Below are 15,661 nucleotides of genomic sequence, written 5' to 3' on the forward strand. Positions count from 1 at the left end.
GATAACATGGCTATTTGTCTTTAGCGGATGCCATGTGACTCTATAGTTTCCCCCATTCTCATTAATTCTGATGTAACATGATTGGCACTTGCATTCTATTCTTCTCCCACATCCTCAAATAGGGATGACCCAAAAACTTCTTAGTTTTTATCTTCTGGTGAGGACTGGTAGGCTTGAAGCAAGGGGAAAAAGCAGGTAGGTGAGGGCAAGTTCTCTGCCTTCAGTATTTTCTATGCCCAAATTCCAGTATTGAGCCAATGAAACGGATGCCAATTCATGGGGTTAATATTGGAATTGCTGCTGGGCCCCTGGAAGTCCCTGGCAGTCACTGGAATTAGAAGAATTTCCATGCATAAAGAAATAAACCAGAGTGGAGAGCTACCTCCAGGCAATGCCCACAGTGGTAGCTATAATCTGAATGGATTTAATCTGCCCAGCCAGACCCCTGGAAATTCCAAGGGATGGTTGTACAGGCTCACTCAGTCTTTTTATTAACCTTGCAATAACTGCATCTCCGTATTTTTCATAATGAAGCTTTGTGGAATCTGCTTATTACATTATGATAGGGTCTTATTCTATGTGATAACGTATTAATCATCCCTTTTTATTTTCTGTTTTTCTGATGCTTTCACATCTTGGGGCCTGGCTGACCCTAGAAAGACTGTCCCTCCCAGGGCTAAATTAATTCCTAGAAATAGTAAAAGACTTGCCTTGGAACATGGCTTTCATATTTCAAAATAACCAATTCTGAGCTCATACCCAAAACTCCTTTATAGTGTTCTTATATTCTAAACCACTATTCTGCTCTATTCCCCCCAGGGCCAGGTACCAGAAAACTAGAGACACCTCTGTACTGGGAGCCCAGTGACATTACTTAAATTAGCCAATCCTAACCCTGCTTATCCTTCCTTGCTTTTCCCAGGGAAACAGCAATAATGGTTCTTGCCCACATTTTCCCCTCATTCCCTGTGCCTCCTGACTGACCCTGGTGCTTCCCTGTGTGGTCCCTTCTATGGCAGGTATGTCGCCTCCTCTTTGGAACTATGAGTAACAAACTATCAAAAGGCAATGGTCTCAAGATCTGTTGGCCTCACCATACCTGAATAATAATAAAATCTACATTTTAGAACAAAAATGACAAGATATTTAACCAGTACTTCTCAAGCTTTAATATGCAAAAGAATCGCATGGACACCTTGTTAAAATGCAAATTATGAATCAATAGATCTGAAGTATGGACTTGCATTTCCAACAAGATTATGCCAAAGCTTCCAGTGTATGGACCACACTTTCTATAGCAGAGTACTAAACTAGATACACCCAGTTTCAATATTCTGTCTTATGTGAATTTTGGCGAATTATTTTACCTCTTCACAAATGGTTTCCTTCCTTATACAATGAAAATTTTAAAAAAATAGGCCTACCTAATAAGGATAACACATGAGGCAATATGGATAAAACAACAAATTTTCTTTAAGCTATGATTATATGTAAAGCTATGAAAAGTATAAGCTGCCATGTAAATTATGTCAGCATATAAACTACTTGTATTTCACCCTTAAATACTATGGAAATAGCAATTTACATTTGGAATGCTTGTTATGGATTTTTTTATATGTTTATTAAAGTAAATCTCCAAAGATCACTTCCCCTTAACTTGATTAACATTATTTCTTATCTTCAAATACAGTTGAAAGTAATTAAATTAAAACTCTCTAAACATACAGATACTATTGGTAACCCTCAACTTCAGAAAGATCTTCAAAATTAAATGCTATTTTGAGGTTTTGTTGCCCAGAACACAAAGTGACTCAAAGTATAACTACAGTTAGCCCTTGAATAATGCAAGGATTAGGGGAGCCAAATGCCCATGCAGTCAAAAATCCAGATATAATTTTGACTCCCAAAAAACTGAACTACCAATGGCCTACAGTTGACCAGAAGCCTTACCAATAACAGAAAGTCAATTTACACATATTTTGTATGTTCTATGTATTATATACTGCATTGTTACAATAAAGTTTTAAAACAACCAATTTTTAAAACACTTATAGTATTACAAATGTTTGAATGTATAAGTTCAGAGGCACAAAGAGATTTTAAAAATATTTTGCTCACTATGGGGTTGTTCTCTCCAAAATGTCTGAAGTTCTGCATAATGAAAACACTTTAATTTTTATGTTCTAGGTAGCAAGTATTTCAGCACTACCCCACACTAACTATAATAATTTAATTTTCCTGACTTATTTTGTGATGAATTATAGTAGTAGCAGTAACATGCTGCTCTTCAAAACAATGGGAGCATATTTATGACACAGAACTGTTTAATTAGTCTCCTTTTTCAAGATTTATTACCTGTCAATTAGCTAAACAATCCTTCTGAAAACACATTTCTCGTGGTAGCCATTTATGTGTACTCTTAAAGATACTAGGTGCTATAAATCTTGAAAAAATTCACTGTCATATTTGTTATTTTGAAAAGAAAAAAACAGTCCACATTTCAAAAAAGGTACTCAGAACCTATATTCAAGAGAAAATATTATGGAAAGGGTTTGGGGGGTCACTTATTTTGATTAAGTTGTACATTAAGTGTTAGTTCTTAATTAAAAGGTGAAATATTTCCTCTATATCATAGGGCCATTCTTCATTTAATATTGCTTAAAATATTGCTGTTTTGAGTTTTGAGGGTTTTTTTCTTTTCAAATAAGAGGCCAAAGAAAGTATAGTGACTGAATATTAATGTTGTAATAATGCTGTAACTCAAAGTAAAGATGAAAGCTATTTTTAGATCTTCCATTTTAGTTCTGCTTAAAGTGATTATAAATTTTCATTCTGTGGGGACTTCTGTGTGGTAAAACTCATTCATTCTGTCACAAAAATAAATTTGCTTCTAGAAAATATTAAACATAATTCAATAAGTACTAATAGCATTACTAAAGCTTAAGTAAGGTATTTTCCTTACTTCATTTTCCAATAATTCATTATGCATCAATCCAGCTAAATCTAATGGTCATTAGGTTCCAACTGCATAAACTAAATAACAAATACCATTTATCCATTGTTTTGTTCTGTTAGATGTGTGGAAAAAGCTCTTAAATGATACAAACAGAAAACAAAGATAACAAAGTCAGAAAACTACAGGTCAATATTCCAGATGAATACAAATGCAGAAATTCTCAATAAAATACTAAGAAACCAAAAAAAAAAAAAAATACTAACAAACCAAACTCATTAATACATTAAAAGGATCATACACCACAATCAAGTGGGTTTTATGCCTGAAATGCAAGGATGGTTCAACACACCCAAAATAATAAATGTGATATACCACATTAAAAGAATGAAAGATAAAAATCATATGATACTCTCAATGGATTAAAAAAAAAAAAAACATTTGGCCAAATTCAATAACCATTTGTGATAAAAACTGTCAACATAGTGGGAAGAGAAAAAACATACCTCAACATAATAAAGACTATATATAACAAGCCCACAGCTAACATCATAATCAATGGTGAAATACCAAATCTTTACCTCTAAGATCAAGAACAAGGCAAGCGTCCCTACTATCACTGCTCCCATTCATCATAATACTGGAAGTCATAGTCTAAGCAATTAGGCAAGAAAAAGAAATAAAAGATAGCCAAGTTAGAAAGGAAGAAATAACACTATCTTAATTTGCAAGTGACATGATCTTAGATACAAAAAAATCATGAAGACTCCACCAAAATACTCAGAACTAATCAACAAATTCAATAAATTTCAGAATACAAAATCTGCATATCAAAATCAGATGGAGCCAAGGCTTACAAATCCTCCAGGAAAGCTGGCCTTGTAGTTGGCTTATAATATCCTAGCCTTAACAGTGATGAGAAAGGTCATTTGCACACAAGACAGGAATTTAACAAATTCTGGAGGCCTCATAAAGAATATAATTCATTCAGGGGCGCCTGGGTGGCTCAGTCGTTAAGCGTCTGCCTTCGGCTCAGGTCATGATCCCAGGGTTCTGGGATCAAACCCCGCATCGGGCTCTCTGCTCTGCCGGGAGCCTGCTTCTCCCTCCCCCACTCCCCCTGCTTGTGTTCCCTCTCTCTCTGTGTCTCTCTCTATCAAATAAATAAATAAAATCTTAAAAAATAATAATATAATTCATTCATATTTATAAGTACTGCTCTTAAAATCTAATGAAAACAGTCCCTTGGGGGGTGCCTGGGTGGCTAAGTTGGTTAAGCGTCTGACTTGGTTTTGGCTCAGGTCACGATCTCAGGGTCCTGGGATTGAGCCCTGCACCTCTGAGCTCCGTGCTTAGTGGGGAGTATGCTTGAGGATTCTCTCTCTCCCTCTCCCTCTGTCCTTCACCCCACTCACACACACTTATGGGTGACCTCTCTCTCTTCCTCAAATAAATAAATCTTTAAAAAAGAAAGAGAGAAAACAGTTCTCTTCAGTGAGTTTGCTAGCAATCTGACTGACTAAAATAAGGGCTTTAAAAAATCCCATACAAGAGTTCTGAAGAAAACTTCTAGACAGAAATTCACTCTGTGGCCTTAGAAGTTGATCAATTGTTTATGGTTCTATCCTTGTAAAACAAATTCAAGAAAAGGTATATGGATAATTAAGAATAGTAGTGTATCTATGAAATAATCAGTACAAATCTAATGAGAATGGCATTTTTATAATCAAAAATAATCTTTGGAAATAATTTATGATGACAAGGAGGACCTGGCAGGAAAATTTGTTGAAGATTTTGTAAAGAACAGAAGAAATTACTGATATTCTTTCAGTGTAGTTCTAGGACTTCAACAGATGCTCTTAGGTATTATCAGAATATATAAAAATGTGCACCACGATTGCTCCTATGTTGAGTAGGCTAATTGTTGGGATTTTTTAAAAGATTTATTTATTTTTGGGGGGGGAAGGAGGGACAGATGGAGGGAGAGAGAGAAAATCCCAAGCAGACTCCTTGCTGAGCTTGGAGCTGAGATCCTGACTTTAGCAGAATCCAAAAGTCGGATGCTTAACCGAATGAACCACACACGTGGCCCTACATCTTTTGTGATTTTCTTTGTAATTCCAAATTCCAATCATTAATTGCTGGCCTATAAGAAAATAATTGATGTTTGTACATTAACGTGTATCCTGCAACTCTGCTATGCTTGCTTAATACTTAGGAGAGTTCCCAATAAATTATATGGAGTTCTCTACATAGACAATCTTGTTATCTGTAAATAAAGATCGTTTAATTTCTTTTCAATCTCTATACTTTAAATCTCTGTACTTTATCATACTTTGTATGATTTCTATTATTATAATTTGTTATGGTGTGTTTTCTGGCTCAGAATGTGCCTTATCTTGGTAAATATTCACATGGGCTTGAAGATATTGTATATTCTTCCACTGTTGAAGTATTCTAAAAATACAAGCTAAATCAAATTGATTGATAGTGATGTTCAGTTCCACTATAGCCTTACTAATTTTTTACCTGTTAGATCGGTCAACTAACCAAGAGAAGAATGTTGAAGTCTCCTATAATAGTGATTCAACCATTTTTTCTTCTCAGTTCTACACATTTTACCTCATATATGCTGATTCTGTCTTATTAGTTGCATATACATTAAAAAATTATGTCCTCTTAGAGAATTGATCCCTTTATTATTATATAATGCTCCTCTTTATCCTTATAATCTTATTTGTTCTGAAATCTGCTTTGAAATTAATATAGCTATTACAACTTTTTGATTAGTGTTACCATGCTATACATTTCTCCATCTCTTTACTTTTAATTTCTTTGAATCTTCATATTTAAAGTGGATTTCTTGTAGGTAATATGTATTTGTTGATAGTTAACCAACTCTAATTAAATTGGTGTAGACAATTCATATTTAAAATAATTATTGCTATATTTAGATATATAGCATATTTGTAATAGTTATTTATTTCTTGCATTTGATCTCCCCACCCACTTTATTGATGTATGATTCACAAGTATATATTGCACATATTCAAGGTGCAAGACATGTTTTTATATATATATATATATATATATATACACATTGTGAAGTGATTATCACAAAGTAATTAACATATCCATCATGTCACATAGTTAACAGTTTTCTGTGTGAGGACATTTGAGATTTAATCTCTTAGCAAATTTTAAGTATAAAAGTATACCTGATTTCAAGTATTTCAAGTATAAAATACATTATTATTAATTATATTTACCATACTGTACATTATGTCTGCAGAAGTTATTTATCTTAGGACTCAAAGTCAACATCTCCTCCCTTCTTCCAGTCCCCAGTCCCTGATTACCACCATTATACTCTCTGCTATTCTGAGTTTGACTTTTTATATTTCACATATAAGTGAAATCATGAATTGTTTGTCTTTGTACCACACTGTTTGATTAGTACAGCCTTGAAATATATTTGAAATCAAGGAGTGTGATGCCTGCAGCTTTGTTCTTCTTGCTCTATATTGCTTTTGTTTTAGGGTTTTCTATATGTAAGATCATGTCATCAGGAAATAATGTTACCAATGTTACCTCTTTCTTTCCAATTTGATGATTTACATTCCTTTTCCCTGCATAATTGCTCTAAAATCTCCATTACTACATTAAATAGAAGTGGTGAGACTGGGCACCTTTGTCTTGTTCCTGATCTTAGAGAAAAAGTTTTCAGTTTTCCAACCATTGATAAGTAAGGTGTAAGCTATTAGCTTGTAAGTATGGCCTTCTTTACCTCATTTGTTGAGCATTTTTTTTTCATTAAAGGGTGTTAAATTTTGTCAATTTTTTTTCTGCATCTATTGAGATGATGAAAGGATTTTTATAGTTCATTATTTCATGTGCCATATCACATTTACTGACTTGTGGATGTTGAACCATTCTTTTTTTTTTTTTTTTTTTGTAAGATTTATTTGTTTATTTGAGAGAGAGAGCATGTGGGCTGGGGGGAAGGCAGAAGGAGAGGGAGAGAAAATCTCAAGCAGACTCCCCGCTGAGCATGGAGCCTGACATGGGGCTCAATCTCAGGACTCTAAGATCATGACCTGAGCTGAAATCAAGAGACAGACACTTAACTGACTGAACCACCCAGCAACCCAATGTTGAACCATTCTTGCATCCCAGGAATAAATTTGACTTGACCATGGTATATGATCCTTTTAATGTAAAGTTGAATGTGGTTTGTTAATATTTTGCTGAGAATTTTGCAACTCTGTTCATCAGGAATATTGGCACAGTATAACATTCTTTTCTTATAATATTCATGCCTAACTTTGGTATAAAGGTAATTCCTCTTCAATTGTGGGAAGGAATCTGAGAAGAAGTGGTATTAATTCTTCTTAAATGTTTGGTGAATTTGTGAATCCATTTGATCCTGGACTTTGGTGGGAGATTTTTGATTAATAATTCAATCTCTTTACTTCTTGTCTGTTCAGATTGTCTATTTTTTTATGATTCAGTCATGGTAGGTTTATCCAACTCTCTAGGTTATCCAATTTGTTGGTATGTAATTGTTTACTTTTACAATGTTTTGTATTTCATGTTGTTAGTTATGATGTCTCCTTTTTCATTTTTTATTTTATTTGTTATCTGATTTATCTTCTCCCACTTTTTCTTGTTCTAGATTGTTTGTCAATTTTGTGCATTTTTTTTTTCAAAAAAATCAACTCAGTTTCCTTGATCATTTCTCTTGTTTTTCCAGTCTCTATTTCATTTATTCCTGGTATGATCTTTGATATTTCCTTCCTTCTGCTAAGTTTTGGCTTAGCTTATTTTTATTTTGCTAGCTCTTGAGGTGTATAGTTAGGTTGTTTGAGAACTTTCTTTTTTCTTAATGAAGGTATTTATTGATATATATTGCCCTCTTAAAACTGCTTTTGCTACATTCCATATGTTTTGTTATGTTAGGGTTTCCATTTCCATTTGCCCCAATATATTTTTTGATTTTCCTCTCAATTTCTTCTTTGACCCATTGGTTGTTAAAGTGTTTAATATCTTCATATTTGAGAATTTTATATTTCTCCTATTATTGATTTCTACTTTCATACCACTGTGTTCAGAAAAAATACTTGATATAATTTCAATCTTCCTGTATTTATTAAGACTTGTTTTGTGACCTAACATATGTTTTACTTTGGAGGATATTCTATGAGCACTGGAGAATGTATACATTCTGCCCCTGTCAGATAGAATGTTCTGTATATTTATTAGGTCCACTTGGTCTAAAGTATAGTTCAAATTAATATTTCCTGATTAATTTTCTGTCTGGATGAGCTATCCATTGTTGAAATTGAAGTATTGAAGTCTCCTCATATTACTTTTTTCCCTAATATTATTTTATATTACTGTTTATCTCTTGTAGGCAGCATTAAATTGCATCTTTTTTTAACCATCCAGCCACTCTATACCTTTTGATTGGAGAACTCAATTCATCTACATTTAAAGAAATTATTTTTAAATAATTATTAATAGGTAAGGACTTAATATTATCATTTTCTTAATTGATTTTTGTCTGTTTCGTAGTTTTTTCTTCCTCTATCTTTGAGATTTTGTGATTTTCTATAGTGATATGCTTATATCCTTTCTCTTTATCTTTTATGTATCAACTATATATTTTCACTTTGTTCTTACTATGAGGCCTACATAAAACATCTTATAACTCTGTTTTATGCTGGTAACTTAACTTCGTTCATATACAAAAACCCTACACTTACACTTCTCCCTTCTACATTTTATGATTTTGTTGTCACAATTTACATCTTTCTGTATGTGTATCCATTGACAAATTATTGTGGTTATTTTTAGTACTTTTGTCTTTTCATCTTTATACTAGAGTTAAAAGTGGTTTATACAAAGTATTCTGAACTTCACTATATACTTATATTTACTAGTGATTTTTATACTGTCATATCTTTTCATGTTACTACTTAGCATCCTTTTATGTCAGTTTGAAGAACCCCCTCTTGTGTTTCTTGTAAAGTAGGTCTAGTTGTGATGAACTGCATCAGTTTTTGTTTATCTGGGAGAGTCTTTATCTCTCCTTCATTTCTGAAGTACAACTTTGCTGAGTAAGGCATTTATTTTTCTTTCAGCACCTTGAATATATCAACCCATGCTCTCCTGTCCTGCAATGCATCTGCTGAGAAATCTGTTAATAGCCTTATGTGTGTTCCCTTGTATGAGAAATGTTTTTACCTTTTTTCTCTTAGTGCTTTCAAAATTCTTTATTTTTGAGTTTGATTATAATGTGTCTTAGTGAAGTCTTCTTTGGGTTCAAACTGTTTGAGGACTTTTAATAAACAAGTATCTGGACTTCTATATCTCTCCCAGAAATGGGAAATATTCAGCCATTATTTCTTTAAATATGTTTTCTGCTCTTTTCTTTCAGTGTTTTCCTTTGGGTTCTCCTACAAAGCAAACATTAGCTCTTTTTATGGTGTCCAAGAAATCCTGCAAGCTTTCTTCATTTTTGTTCTTTTTCTTCTGTTTTTTCTCTAAATAATTTCAAAAAATTTCTCTTCAAGTTCACAGATTCTTTCTTCTATTTGATCAAGTTTGATGTAAAAGCTCTTTATGGCATTCATAATTTTATTCAGCTACAAAATTCCTGTTTGGTTCCTTTTTATGATTTCTATTAAGCTTCTTATTTTGTTCATGTATCGTTTTCCTGATTTTACTGAGTTATCTGTTTTCTCTTGTAGCTCTCTGAGCTTCCTTAAAACAATTATTTTCAATTCTCTGTCAAGCAATTGGTAGATTTCCACTTCTTTTAAATTGGTTACTGGTTATTTGGTGGTGTCATGTTTCCTTGACTTTTCATGTTCTTTGGACTCTTTGCATTGTTCTCCTCACATTTAAAAAAGGAATGAATCTCCTTCTCCGAGCTTTAGTGACTGCTTCAGGAGACAAACTTCCTTACCAGTTAGCTCAGATATGGTTTCTGAAGCCTTCTCAGACCTCTTCTGTAGATACACTTGCTCCAAACCTCTTGCTCCTATTTAGGAGGGGGAGCAGGAGGGGTGTGGTTAAGGTTGTATGCCATATCTCTATCCTGCAAAGCCAAGCCTGGACCTGAGAGCCTCTAGTTTAATACCCTAGAATGTGCCCTGAAATACTCAAGCTCGTGTTGCATTCTCTTAACCTCACAGAGTTGGTCTGGCAGTCTGTATATGCTCATGAGCCATTTGCTAAGACTGACACTCATTATCCATGAGACTGCGTATGGGAAGGCAGCCACAGGTGTGTGGTTGAGGTGTCTGCAGAGTTGAGTGTGCCGTGTGCCAGTTGCAGGGTCCACAGGTATGACATCCAAAGGCTTACTGATAGTGCCTAAAAAGTAGTTAGTAGGATCTCTGGCCCTTTGTTGAGTTCTGAACTTGGGTTGCTGTAACTTCCTATTTCCTTGCTCCCAATATCTCCCTGTCTTTCAGTTATGCCAATCATCTGGGTATGATGAGAAAGATGTGGGTTTTGTGGGCATCATCCCATACAGTATGGGAAAACAAGTACTCACTACTACACTCTCACTTACCCACATGGGAGAAATTATGGGCAGAGGAGGTCTCTCTTGGCACTGAACTGTGGTTGCCTTGGGGTAAATATGAAATGCATAAAGTAAAACTGTCCTTCTTATCCTTTTCAATACAAGTATTCTCAGATTATCTGTTCCAGTGGTATGCTGGAACTTCTCTGCTGGAATCCCAGACTCCCAAAAAGGTATTCTTGTCTATGAGTTGTTGTCAGAAGTCAATGTTCTGTGGAGGGACAAAAGCAGAAAACTCCTATTCTGCCATCTTGCTGAAGTCATTCCCTTGTTACCCTTCCTTTTCCCTTTATCCCCTTTTACAGCCTTCCCTGCATTTAATTGACCATTTTGTGTGCAAAATTAGCATATATCCTGTCCTAGTTTATAAATACTTCTTTGTAGCATTTTTTAGTGGATGCCCTATAGTTTACAATACGTATTTTTAACCAATCTAATCTTTCAAGTAGCATTATACTGCTCTAAATACTACAGTGTACCTTTTATGTAGAACATTTTTTAGAGTATTTTTAATCCCTCTCTTGTTCATATAACATTGCTATCACTCATTTTATATATCCATATGCAAGAATCATTTAATATGCTGTTCCTATTAATGCTAAAATAATTATGTTTTAGATCAGTGAAAAATAACACAAAACATAATTATTTTCTTTTAGCTTTATTTCTTCTCTGATGCTTATCCCTCTTTTATTCGATCCAAGTTTCTGACCCATATAATTTTTACTCTACCTGAAAAATTTAACATTGTGAGTGAGGTCTGCTAGCAATGGATTCTCTTTGCATTGCATTCCAGTTTAGAATGTTTCTATGAACTGTCTTCAAATTCATTAATTCTTTACTTGGCTATGTGAGGTCTGTTGATCGGTACATCTAAGACATTTTTATTTTCTGCTACAGAGTTCCTGGTTTCTAGCATATCCTTTAATTCTTCCTAAGATTATCCATATTTTTTCTTACCTTGACTATGTGCTTTTATATGTTCTCTACTTTTTTCATTAGAGGCCTGAATATATTAACCATAGCTTTTTAAATTCCCTGTCTGATAATTCCAGTATCTATGTCATGGTTCTCATGCCTGGTTCTTTTTTTTTTTTTTTTTTTTTTTTAAAGATTTTATTTGACAGAGAGACACAGCGAGAGAGGGAATACAAGCAGGGGGAGTGGGAGAGGGAGAAGCAGGCTTCCCGCGGAGCAGGGAGCCCGATGTGGGACTCGATCCCAGGACCCCGGGATCATGACCTGGGCCGAAGGCAGACGCTTAACGACTGAGCCACCCAGGCGCCCCCTCATGCCTGGTTCTTACAGCTGCTTTGTATCTTCAGAGTGGTTTTGTTTTGTTTTGTTTTTCTTGTTGGTTTTGTGTGTGTATGTGTGTTTTGTTTTGTGGCAGGATTTATTTTTTGTTGAAAGATGAACCTGCTGTATGGGTAACAGGGATATAGGTAAAAAAACATTTTTCTAAAACTGTTTAAGGTGTACAGTGTGATGATTTTTTACACACACACACACACACACACACACATTGAAATGATCACCATAATCAAGTTAATAATACATTTATCACTTCACATAGTTATAATTCTTTTAATGTGAGAATTTATATTAATCCAGGTAGAAGGTGGGCTATGTTTAATGTTTATTTTAGCATTATGTTCCAGAGGCTTCAAGTTCCTCTTGTGTCCTCGTTCTTATCTCCACTGTTAACATCAGGCTTCCCTTTGTACTCTCCTCAGAAAGAGTATGCATCTTGCAGCTCTTCCACCTGCAATCCCCCATTATGATGTTAGAAGTCTATTGGTGTGGTAGTAAGTTGTGGGGGAAGAAAAGCATTCAATATTCACCTAATTAAATCTCAGTCTTTCATTGGGCCTCTATCTTCAGATCTGACCTTCACAAGTATCCAAACGTACTGCTTTTATTTTTTCCCAGCCTTCTGTTCCCTTCTATGGCCCCAGCATTCCTGATTTATATTCTTGAAAACCTGACCCCTCTTACTAACTATATTTTTCTTTTTATCTCCCTTAGATGAGACAAGAAGACTGGAGAGAGCTGAATTGGGAAGGAATTTCCTTGTGATTAATGGTCAGAATTGAGCTCTGACAGAGTCTCATTTTCTGGAGAGTAGGGACTTTCTTTTTTCTTTTTCTTTTTTTTCTTTTTAATGGAGAAGGTTCTTGATATATGTTTTAATGGTTATTCTTCCTGACTACCATAACTACTATTTTGGAGACCCCTAAAGATTTCTGTAGATACCTTTCAAATTCTTAAAAAGCAAAAAGCTTTTTATCTGCTCAAGCATCAGCATCACAAAAAAATTAACAAATTAATATGTTTATACACATGCCTCATATAAGACTTTGAGCTCTTCAAGTTTAAAATTTTTATTTTATAATCATATGACCACCACCTAGACCTCATGCTAAATGAGTATTTCTCTGGGCTATACTAATAAATAAGTATCCAATTTCTTCCATGATGTTTAACAAGCAAATACCCTATACATGGTCATATCAGATTACAATAGAATGCAATAAAAAAAAAGATAAAATATCAAAAGAGGTTTTAAGAACCCTGAATCATGAAAAGGGTTCACTTCATACATTATTAATGTGAGCCATATTCTTTATGTGGAAATATATGTCTACTAAGACTACAAAAATTACATAATAGTGGATGAAGTTCCAGGTACCATGAACATTATCACAAATCTAAATCATGTTGAATTTGATCTTCACTAGCACTGTTGTAGCTTATTATTACTTATTGAACATGTAACCTATAACATTTTGGTTAATAAATACTTTTATGTTCTCCTTAAGTTAAATTATTTCTTAAATTTAATTGCAAAATGAAACACATCATTCATTAAAATTATATATTATAACCCTGAGGCAGAACACTTCATACTTTTAATACAGACCTAGAGAAATAACTAATAAACTCAATGTGCAATACAAATAATTGAAGATAATATAGTGGACCGAACAGAATGTTTAATCCACTCAATATTAAATAATGTACTGCTAAAATAACCTTGGGCTTATAGATTTGTTATATGGACTAGAAAACAAAGTGCAGTAGTGCCATCTCCTGGAAGGTATGGAACAGGAGGTATAACTTAATAAGAGCTCTTTAATAAGTATTTCATACTAATCAAAACAATAAAGGAAGAAGAGATAAGCCTACAGATTTCTCATCTAATAATTATTTTAAGATCAAGTAATTATGAGATTAAATATTTCACCCTCACCACATTACGTCTTTATCCTTTAGAAATTTACATCAACATATATCATTAATTCCTTTAATGTTATATTAAGAACATGTGTTGAGCTTACAAGCATATAAAGTTAATCATCTCAGGTTATAAGATTAACTTCCTGTCTAAAGTCAGTTAGGACTCTCACGTTGTAGAAGCCTAGCCCTCCTTTTTTAATCCTATAGCAATTAAAAATATTTTAAAATAAGATTGGCCATCAAAGTAATCAGTCATGTACTGAGAGCCTGCGGGTCTACTGAGAATATTTCTTTGTACCTCCAGATCATTCTCAAACCTGAGCTTTCTCTTGTTAAAATTTTTTTTTAAATAAAAAGCCTTTAATAGCTAGTTTGGAAACATTTTTTTGTATCCTCTCAGTAAAGTCATTTATCAGTCCTTGAGTCCTCTGTGCTCAACGTTTAGCCCAGTTCTTCTTAATTTTTACCAATGGAGTCATTATTCAGAAATGCATTTTATTTTTTTCTTGTCTTTAATGTCTTCTATAATTTTTGCTGTTCTGTGCTGGACTTTTTAATCTTTTACAGTATCTTGAAAAATTTATCAAACTACATACACAACAAAATTTCCTTTCACAAATTACTATTTATGTTTCACTGTCAGTTTTTTTGATGTAGCTATATTATTCACATTACTCTTATGACATTGTTCTTTGATATTATTTAAGGAATGTTATAAAAAAGTGTATCAAACTTATGAAGAAAATCACATTAATGATAAGACTTATTAACTCCTTATTATGATTTCATAGTTGACACCAAGGAAAACTACAAATATATAATACACAATATAATTATAATAAACTAAACAATATATAAATAATCCCTGTTTTCAATATAATTATCTACCAAACAACCATAAAATATTAAAAGTACACTATTATCATTAATTACTTGATATTTACTTGTTTCTGTGTCGAGAAGCTATGGCAATGATGGCTGAATAAGAATAAATGGGATTTACACTCCGCATCAGGGAAATACAAATCAAAACCACAATGAGATACCACTTCACACCAGTCAGAATGGCTAAAATTAACAACTCGGGAAACAATATACAATGGTGAGGATGCAGAGAAAGGGGAATCCTCTTACACTGTTGGTAGGAATGCAAACTGGTGCAGGCATTCTGGAAAACAATATGGAGGTTCCTCAAAAAGTTATAAAGAGAACTATTCCATGACCCAGCAATTACACTACTAGGTATTTATCCAAAGGATACAAATATAGTATTCAAAGGGACACATAAACTCCAATGTTTATAGCAGCAATGTCAACAATAGCCAAAATATGGAAAGAACCCAGATGTCCATTGACAGATGAATAGATAAAGAAGATATGGTGTATATATACAGTGGAATATTATTCAGCCATCAAAAAGAATGGAATCTGCCATTTGCAAACACATGGATGGAGCTAGAGGGTATTATGCTAAGTGAAATAAGTCAGTTAAAGAAAGACAAATACCATATTATTTCACTCAGATGTGGAATTTAAGAAACAAAAGAGATCAACATAGGGGAAAGAAAGGAAAAATAAAATAAGATAAAAACAGAGAGGGAGGCAAACCATAAGAGACTCTTAACTATAGGAAACAAACTGAGGGTTGCAGGAGGGGAGGTAGGTGAGGGATGGGAAAACTGGGTGATGGGCATTAAGGAAGGCACTCGATGTGATGAGCACTAGATGTTATATGAATCACTAAATTCTACCCCTAAAACTAATAAGACACTATATGTTAACTAAATTTACTTTAAATAAAAAAAATTTTTAAAAGAAAAATACAGTTTTCACAGAAACATGTCATTAACATAAAAAAATTTTTTTTTGATTAC

Source organism: Mirounga angustirostris, unplaced genomic scaffold (genome assembly GCF_029215605.1).
Source record: "Mirounga angustirostris isolate CCGP_5_RB_7025 unplaced genomic scaffold, mMirAng1.0.hap1 SCAF_12, whole genome shotgun sequence".
Lineage (NCBI taxonomy): Eukaryota > Metazoa > Chordata > Mammalia > Carnivora > Phocidae > Mirounga > Mirounga angustirostris.